This window comes from Hipposideros armiger, unplaced genomic scaffold, assembly GCF_001890085.2.
Source record: "Hipposideros armiger isolate ML-2016 unplaced genomic scaffold, ASM189008v1 scaffold_131, whole genome shotgun sequence".
Classification (NCBI taxonomy): Eukaryota; Metazoa; Chordata; class Mammalia; order Chiroptera; family Hipposideridae; genus Hipposideros; species Hipposideros armiger.
The window spans coordinates 447,051-456,518 of record NW_017731481.1 but is presented as its reverse complement, the minus strand read 5'-3'; positions in this window follow the sequence as shown (position 1 = coordinate 456,518).

Here is a 9,468-nt window from a genome sequence, read left to right as displayed (position 1 = left end):
GGGGTCGTCTTATACGCCGAGTCGTCTTATACGCCGGCAAATACGGTAATTTGATACTTTTATATTTTGCTGGAAACCCTATCACTAGAGCCCATGAATTAGAAGTAAAGGAGAGGGACCATTGCTGTCACAAATCTTTGCCTGCCTTCTTTTAGGTAACTTAACACCAAGCAATGATGAATTAGGCCCAATAAGACATACACTGGCTCTCAGCATGAGGCGTGTAGTATATCTTCAGATGTGGTACTAAGTGAGTGGATGGGAATGGGCCTTTTGTGGAAGAGTATGAGGCGCTGCCTTTAAATTTCAGGCTCTTGGGTAGAGTGTAGTAGCTGTTGAAGATGATGACTGCCTGATCACCATTCCAAATGGTCATCAGTCATTAATGTCAAATATCATAGGCCTGTTTCATACTGACAGCTATTATTTTCTCATTTTTCCTGCAGCCTGAATAGCAGGCATATGAGGGCTTGATCCATTGTTAAATGAGCCTCCTTCCATTCAGTAACTGATAGATTTGGGAGACTGTGTGGCCTCCCCATCTCTGATGACATCTGGAATCAAATCTTCATTTATTTGGGTCAAATTATGTCCCTGTGAAACACAAAAGCACTGCACGAGATCCATTGGAATCAAGATGAGTTGCTGCTGTCTCAGTTTACTGGGTGGGGAAGCCTGTGGTTTGGTCAATTCCCAGGGATTTTGAGAAAAGGTGAACAGCTACTGGGTAGAGCCAGGTCCCAACATCAACAGCCAAGGCACTCCTCGGTCAGCGTTAGAGATCCCTCTTTTCTGCCTTGATTTTATTGCTCTTTAGCCCCTTGACATGGTGGCTGTTCTGCACATGCCCCTACTTTGCTCTCTGATTCTGGCTGTTTCCGTTGAATAACTACTGGAATTCTCTTTTGATGAACTAAATTTTGGCTTCTTGCTTGTTCCTATTTTCTCCATTGATGAGGCATTGCTTGGTAGTATTACATGGCAAACTATTCACTCCAGCCCAATAACCCTACAAGCTGGGCTCTGGGGATATTTTACCTCAAGCCCAATGATCCTGACCTCAGCATAATTATTGCTTTCTCTCTTGAAATCTTTGAGAGAAATCTAAAATTCTGTCCCCACCATCAATTTTTTTCCCCCCTCAGGGGGATCTGGAAGGAGAGACTAAGTTCAAATTCTATGAGCACCGCCTCTGCTCTTACCAGATAACAGCAAGGCCAGCACTGCAAGTGAGACTCAGGAGAGAAAAGCCTCAGGGTTGTGCTTCTTCATTAGCAAGAGAAAATCGTCCACCAGCTTCCTAGAGCAGGTGCTACCTTTTCAGGGGTCCATCAGCACCTTTCTTGTATGATTGCAGGAGTCCAAATGACCAGGTTTCAAAATACTACACTGACTTATCGCTAAGGAGAGAGTCTGCACCAGGAAGGCAGGGTGGTGGTGCAGCCAACAAGTGGCCTGGACATTGTCTCAATACTGCCAGCCAGCCAGGAGGGAGATGGCCAGTTCACGTTCTCTATGATCCCTCCCGCCCCCACTACCCCCATCACTGCCTCCTGGCTTCTCACTGTGAGGTTGGTCATTCTGTTAGGTTGAACTAAGACAGACACAACAGAGATAGGCAGGAGGTATGTAACCCAATAATATTTAAGGGGTAAAATTAATCAGGGCTTGGTGACTCTCTGGGTGCTTTGAGTAAGGAAGCTGGGGGAATAAAGTGTGACTCTTGGTTTTCTAGGATGACTAGGAACTCAGCATGGACAACAGAAGAAGGAGCAAATTAGGGGAAGAAGAAAATTCATTTGTCTTGTCATCTATTCATTCTTTTAACAAATGTTATGTAGTTTTGTATTATTATTTTAGCATATTAAGTAATTTTAATTATTTCACATTTAACTTGTTCATTATTTTCCATTTGTTAACATTTATGGATTTTCCACTATATGCCAGGCATTAATCTAGAAGTTGAGGATCCAGCAGTGAACAAAACAGACTAAACCTCCGCCATCATGTAGTTTATATCCTAACAGAGAGGGACACACAATAAACAACAAAATCAGTAAAATACAGATTATGTTTTATGGTAAAGGGTATGAAGAAAAATAAACCAGAGGAGGAGGTGTGGATAGGGAATCCTGGGGCAGTGAAGGTGGGTGGAAGAGAAGCCTCATGGAGAATGACACGTGAACCCATAACCACAGAAAATGAGAGCTTGACCTAGGCAGGAAGAAAGTTCTAAGAGGAAGAGGGAAAACACAAAGACAGTCATGTGTAACTGATGTGGCCTATTGAGGAAAAGGAAAGAGGACATGAGAGGTGGAGTGGAGTGAATGAGAGAGCAGTAGGAGATGAGGCCAGTGCAATGGTGGGCCAAACCTGACAGGGTCTCGTACACTTCTGTATGGTTTAAACTATGGGCGGGTGAGGGTGGGGATGAGACACGTTTGGAGGGTTTTGTGCAGAACACTCTTATCTGTCTGATAAAGATTGTAAGATGCCAATGATTGTAAGATGCCTACTGATTTCAGAGATGTTAAACTGTGACGAGAAAAGAAATATGGACCTTAGAATTGATGGCATTGTTATGTTTTAGAAGGATAACTTCAGATGTTATGTTGAAAATAGATGGTAGAGAGGGAGGGTAGAGTAAGAGACCTATTAGGAGGCTCCTGCAAATATCCAGGAGACAAATGATGGTGGCTTGGACAGGGATGCAAAGGAGCAGTTAAGAAGGTAAAAGTGGTCAGGATTTGAAATACTTTCCAAGTCAAGCAGACACCATTAGCTGATGGAATGATTATAGAATATGAAAGAGGGAAAAGAGCAGTAGAAGATAACTCTAAGATTTTTTTTTAATCTAAGCCAAAATATGGAGTTATCATTTACTGTGGTCAGGAATGGAGGAATCTTAAGGGGGTATTTTGGTTTTGGACAAGTTGACATAGAAGAGATGCTGAGTAAAGAGTAGAATATTTATTATGGCTTTCAGGGGAAAGTCCTAGGTCAGAGATGTAAGTTTTGAGTCCTCACCAATTGAAAACATTTAAAGCCATGTGAATAGAGGGATCCACTAAAGAAGCAAGAGAAGACATTTTTTAAAAGGGCTTTAAAAATGGATCCTGAAGCCCTGCAACATGAAAAGTTCAGGAATATGAGGAGGAACAAGCAAAGGAATATGAGAAAGAGGATCCTGTGAAGTGCAAGGAAAACCAGAAGAATTTGGTGTTTTGGAAGCCAAGAGAAGAAAATGTAGCAAGGATGAAAGGATTCTAAAACTGTGCCAAAGGATGCTGCTGGGTCAGATAAAATGAGGATTGAAGATTTACCATTAGACCTAGCTGTCTACTTTGGTGGTTGGTGATTCTGAAGAGAACAGTTTAGTTTCAGTGGAGAGGGTGAGAGTGAACACTTTATTGGCATGAGATAAAAAAATAAGAGGAGGAAATGAATAAATAATGGTGAGTATATATAAAACTCTTTGGGAGTTTTCTCAAAGAAAATCAAAGAAATTGGGGCAATAACTGAAGGGGGGAAGTGAAGATAATATTTTCTTTCTTTCTTAAGATGGAGAATGATAACATATTTATAAGAAAATGGGAATGACCCTAGGAGAGTTGGAACATTGGATTATACAGTAGAAAGGGGATAATTTCTAGACACATGTCTTTGAGTAGATAAGAGGGAAAGAGATCGCATACGCTAATGAAAGGTTAGGCTTAATTAGGAACAGGCACAATTTACTCTCATTAATAGGCAAGAGGACATCATATATGGATATAGACAGAGGTAGATGGGTAGCAATGTGGTGGGAGATTATAGAAATTCTCTCTGATTGCTTCTGTTTCTTCAGTGAAATGGGAAACAGTCATCAGTTGAACAGGAAGAAGGTGAAGAAGATTTTGAAGGTTTGCAGAGAGAGGAGGAATAAAATAGTCATCTCTGAGAAAGGGAGGATAAAAAGTAGTATGGTTACTGGACAGCACTAAGGGTCCCATTGAGATTTGTGCTCATAAATTTAAAGTGAGGACAGTAGCATTATTTGAAATTGTCTTCTAGAAAGGCTCATCTACTTGGTGTGGGTGCTGAATTGAGGAGAGTTGAATTTAACAAAAGATGGATCTATTTGCAAAGTGATTATGGTGAGGGGACAAAGGGTCAAGGCAGTTGAGGGACAATGAAAGGAGTGATTATTTTAAGCTGGGTTGGGGAAGAGTGCGACAAGAGTGTGAGGAGAGATTAAAAATATGATAGCACCAATAGCTTGTAGGAAGCAAGTAGACAGGAAATGATAAGCAGAAAGTGTGCTGTCTGACACAGAAATTATGAAGGTGTTGCAGGTACTGATAATGCCAAAGTCTAAGACATATTTAATTTGAGTTGCTTATAAGATATTCAGATTGACAGCACCAAAACTAGTTTGTAAAATGGATCAGGAAGATGAGGGCTGAAGATATGGGGTGAGTCTTTAGTGCAAGTGGTGGTTGAAACCATGGGAACAGAGTGATTAGAACTGTCCAGGAGACCAGAGAAGGAGAAGGTACTGACTTCTTCTGCCTGGTGGTCTGGTAAGGAGAGCAAGCTTTTCTATAATCAGCAAAAAGTAGAAGCAAAACTATAAAACCCCTTTGGAGATTCAGCCCATTTATATATGCGCATAGCAAAGTCACAGACTGAGAAAAGGTCCTGTCTTTGACAGGGGTCCTGGGTACCTTAAGTGAATGTATGTGTTTGGGGAGTCGGGTCAAGTTGTCATCTTGATGACTTTAACTTTCATTTTCAAATCTCACCATTTGTGACGTTTTGCCAGAAAATATTGTACTGGCTTTTCACCTTTCCAGGAATTACAAACTTGATCAGCACAATCACTCCTTAAAAACTGTCCATCCAGAGAGAAGAAAATGCCTAAGAAGCCACAAACTTGAGCTTGTGTTCCCTGGCAAAGGAAAAAAGAAGAAAAAGTTGTCTCTTTGGGCAACAAGACCTAGTGAGAGTTCTGCAATTAGACAAGGCTTAAAGCACTAGGGATTTTTAGAATATTCTGTTGCAATGGAACTCAATTTTTCATTGATCTCCTTTAGGAAAAGCCTAATTATTTTTGATTCTCTTGACTGAATTGCCAGCAGTATGGTTTGTCAGGCCTATTGCTTCCATAAATATAAAAATGATTGCACTTCCTGGTGAGATCATTGTCCTGCCTCCACTAGAGAGCCTTGCCTTTTTTACTTTTCAAATGAAGTCACCGATCACAACACACTTCTCACTGTTTGCCTCTTACAGCCCATGAAAGGAAATCTGGCAACTTGAGGGAAAATGGCTGAGCCCAGCTCATAAAGGTAAAATCCGTAGCCTACAGCTTCTTCCCCACTGATCCTCAAGACCACCGAGAGTCACATGGGGGGCTCTTTAAAACACTTTCCTGGGCTCTATTCCCAGACAGTCTGACTTAGGGGATCTGAAGTAAGACCTGGGAATTTGTATTCTAACAGGTGCACAGTTGATGCCAATTCTGCCGGTCTGAAGACCACACTTGGAGAGCCACTCCCTGTGCCACAAAAGAGAAAAACAGAACGTACGTCTTCTTGTCTGCTACACTGAACTCTCAACTCTGCAGTTAAACCCTAAATACTGGTATACCCTTGTCTTAGTTTACTCAGGCCGCCGTAACAAAGTACCACAGACTGGGTGGCTTATAAGACAGAAATTGACTTTCTCAGTCTGGAGACTGGAAGTCTGAGGTCAAGAGGTCAGCAGGGTGGGTTTCTTCTGAGGCCTTTGTCCATGTCTTATACGTGGCCGTCTTCTCCCTGTGTCTTCACATGGTCTTTCCTCTGTGAATGCCTGTGTCATAGTCTCCTCTTGTAAGGACACCACTCATATTGTATTAGGGCCCACCTGAATTATCTCTTAATTATCTATTAATTATTTTAACTTAACTACCTCTTTAAAGACCCTATCTCCAAATACAGTCACATTCTGGGTTCCTGGGGGGTTAGAACTCCAACACATGAATTTAGGAGATGGGGGAAGGGCACACAATTCAGCCTAGAACAACACCCCTCTGTGCTCTTAATTCCATGAAAACTGAGGCTTTCTCACAAATACTTCTGAGAAAGGGTAGCATTCATAACATTTCCATGGGGCTCTGCAAATTCTGGAGAGCTCCATGGAAAGCTGAGAAGGGTGAAAATAGCAGTAGATGTGAGCCGGGGCGGTATCTGAGCAGTGAGATTGGCAGGCTCAGCTTCATGCAGAAAATTCCAGTGGTCAGATACCGTTCTGGTGCTGCGAGCCTAACTTCTCTTAGAAGCCTTTCTGCCTGTCAGGCCGCACAGTGACAGCTTCACTGACTCAGTTAATGATAGACCATGTGTCTATCACATGCCAGGCTCTGTTCTAGGAGCTGAGGATACAGCAGTAAGCAAAGGTATCCTTGCCCTCCTGAAGCTTAAAGTCTATAGAGACAGACTATAAGCAAGCATATAAGTAGATATGATGACCAGTAGTGATAAAGACTGTGAAGAAGAGGTAAGCAGGAAGATTGAGAGTGATGGAAGCTGCCAGGTGATGCTCATATGCCCACCCCTTTGACTCTCAGGAATCCAGTGCCCTCTCTTCAGGCAAAACCTGTTCTAAGGAAAAAATCTATCATGCGGAAAAAAACTTGAGCAGCCCAGCCTCTGAGAAATATAAACACACATATACACACACACATAACAAAAACATAAAATGTATTTTGAAGCTGTCTCTCATTCTCTTACTCAGAATCTTCAAAGCACTCATTTTAGACCAGGAGTTAAAATCATTTGGTAAGGGTTCTCTTTGAGAATCCAATAAAATCTGTTGACATTTTGCCCAGGAAAATACACATGAGGCTATGCGGGCAATTTTATGTATAGCTTTAGGGGTTTTACAGATTGTCTGAAGTGTTCCACAGTCTCAAATTAGGGACCTACCTCTCTTCATGGTAATAAGAAGACGAGTTGGAGCTATAAATTTTAAACACTTACTTGCCAGTCTGCTAAAGACATTGTATGCATAATTTCATTTAATCTCACAAGATAACCATATATAACCATTGTTATTCTGCAAGCCTATTGAAGATGAGGAAAGTGAGGCTCTAAAAGGAAAGGCAAGGGATTCAACTAATTAGTGGCAGAACCAAGATGTCACTCAAGAAGCACAGTCACAGTTAGTGTCGGCCTCTGCCTTTTTTTCTTTCTTTTTCTTTTTTTACTTTGAAATCCTTATGGATCTACAGAAGAATATTAAGGATAGTACAGAGACTTCTCATGTACCCTTCAGCTTCCTCTAATGTTAGTACATCACATAATCATGCTAGATTCATCAAAACAACAAAAAATGACACTGATTAGCTTAATTAACAAGAAGACAAGAAAAACGGTGTCAGATAAGTAGACACAAGAACAAGCAGCACAGCTGTCTTGGGTAGCTGGCAAAATATCCCACTCAATTGAATTGTCTGTGAAGTTTCACTGAATGACATCAGGGTACTTGGGATTCACCATGATGATTATGCAATATCAAGGAAAGCTTAATGAGATTTAGTAGTCTCTAAGAATTAGTAAAAGTCACCAGAACTTTCCTTCTTTTTTTTTTTTAATTTGCATATCTTTTTACAAAAATTTTATTAAAAAGTATAGCAAACACATAATATTATATTAGTTTCAGGTGTACACCATAGTCGTTCAACATTTATTTACCTAAAGAAGTGATCACCATGATAAGTCTAGCAGCCATCTGACACTGTGCTATGCCATCACAATATTATCACTATATTCCCTATGCTGTACATTACATCCCCATGACTTGTTTTTTACCTAGAACTTTGGACCTCTTATTCCCCTTCCTCTTTCCCACTCTTTTTAAATTTATCAGTTACAGTTGAGATTTAATATTATTTTATATTAATTTCAGGTGTACAGCATAGTGGTTAGGCATATAATTTAAGAAGTGACCCCCCCTGAATAGTCTAGTACCCACCTGGCACTATACATAGCTATTACCATATTATTAACTATATTCCCTATGCTTTACTTTACATCTGTATGACTATTTTGTAACTACCAATTTGTAACTCTTAATCCCTTCACCTTTTTCTCCTTGTCCTCCAACTCCCTCCCATCTATCACTCCGATAAATCTAGTACCCATGTGACACTATACATAGTTATTACAATATTATTGACTATATTCTTATGCTATACCCCATAGCTATTTTGTAACAACAAATTTGTACTTCTTAATCTTTTCCCCTTTTCACCCACACCCCCAACCCCCTCCCATCTGGCAACCATCAAAATGTGTTCTGTATCTATGAGTTTGTTTCTGTTCTGTTTGTTAATTTTGTTCTTAGATTCCACAAATAAGCCAAACACATTACATCTGTGTTTCTCTGTCTGATATGCTCCTCAGGTCCATCCATGCTGCCGCACATGGTGAGAACCCATTCCCTTCCCTGGCTGAGCAATATTCTGTTGTATGTATGTACCACTTCCTCTTTATCCATTCATTCATTGATGGACACCCAGGCTGCCTCTACATCTTGGCCATTGTACATGTTCCCTCAAAATAGCATTTTTGGTTTCTTCAGATAGATATCCTGAAGTGAGATTACTGGGACCTTCATTGTCCCTCCTTATAAGGCTATAGCCTTTTTTTTCAAGTCTATTTTGTCTGGTATAAGTATTGCTACTCCAGCTTTTTTTGTTGTTGTCGTTTTCATTTTCATTTTCATGAAATATCTTTTTCCATTGCTTTACTTTCAGTCTGTGTGTGTCTTATAATCTGAAATAAGTCTCTTATAGGCAACATATGTAAGGGTTTTGTTTTCTTATCCATTCAGCCCTCCTATGTCTTTTGATTGTACTATTTAATCCATTTACAATGACAGTAATTGTTGATAGATATGTAGCTATTGCCATTTTATTATTCATATTTCTTTTTTTTGTTTTCCATCTTAAAGGAGTTCCTCTAAGACTTCTTATAATACTGGTTTGGTAGTAATGAACTCCTTTACCTTTTTCTTGTCTAAAAATCTATTTATCTGTCATTTGATTTTAAATGATAGCCTTGCTGGATAGAGTACCCTTCGTTGTAGGTCCTTGTTTTTCATCACAGTGAAATGCCAATCCCTTCTGGCCTGCAAAATTTCTGTTGAGAAGTCAGCTGACAATCTTATGGGATCTTCCTTATAAGTTACTCTTTCTCTTGCTGCTTTTAGGATTCTCTCTTTGTCTTTAACCTTTATCATTTTAATTATAATGTGTCTTGGTGTGGGCCTGTTTGGGTTTATCTTGTTTGGGACTCTCTGTGCTTCTTGGGCTTGTATGTCTATTTCCTTCACCAAGTTAGGAAAGTTTTCAGTCATTATTTCTTTAAACAGGTTCTCAATCTCTTTCTTTCTCTTTTTTCCTTCTGGTACCCTTATAATGCAAGTGTTGCTATGCTTGAT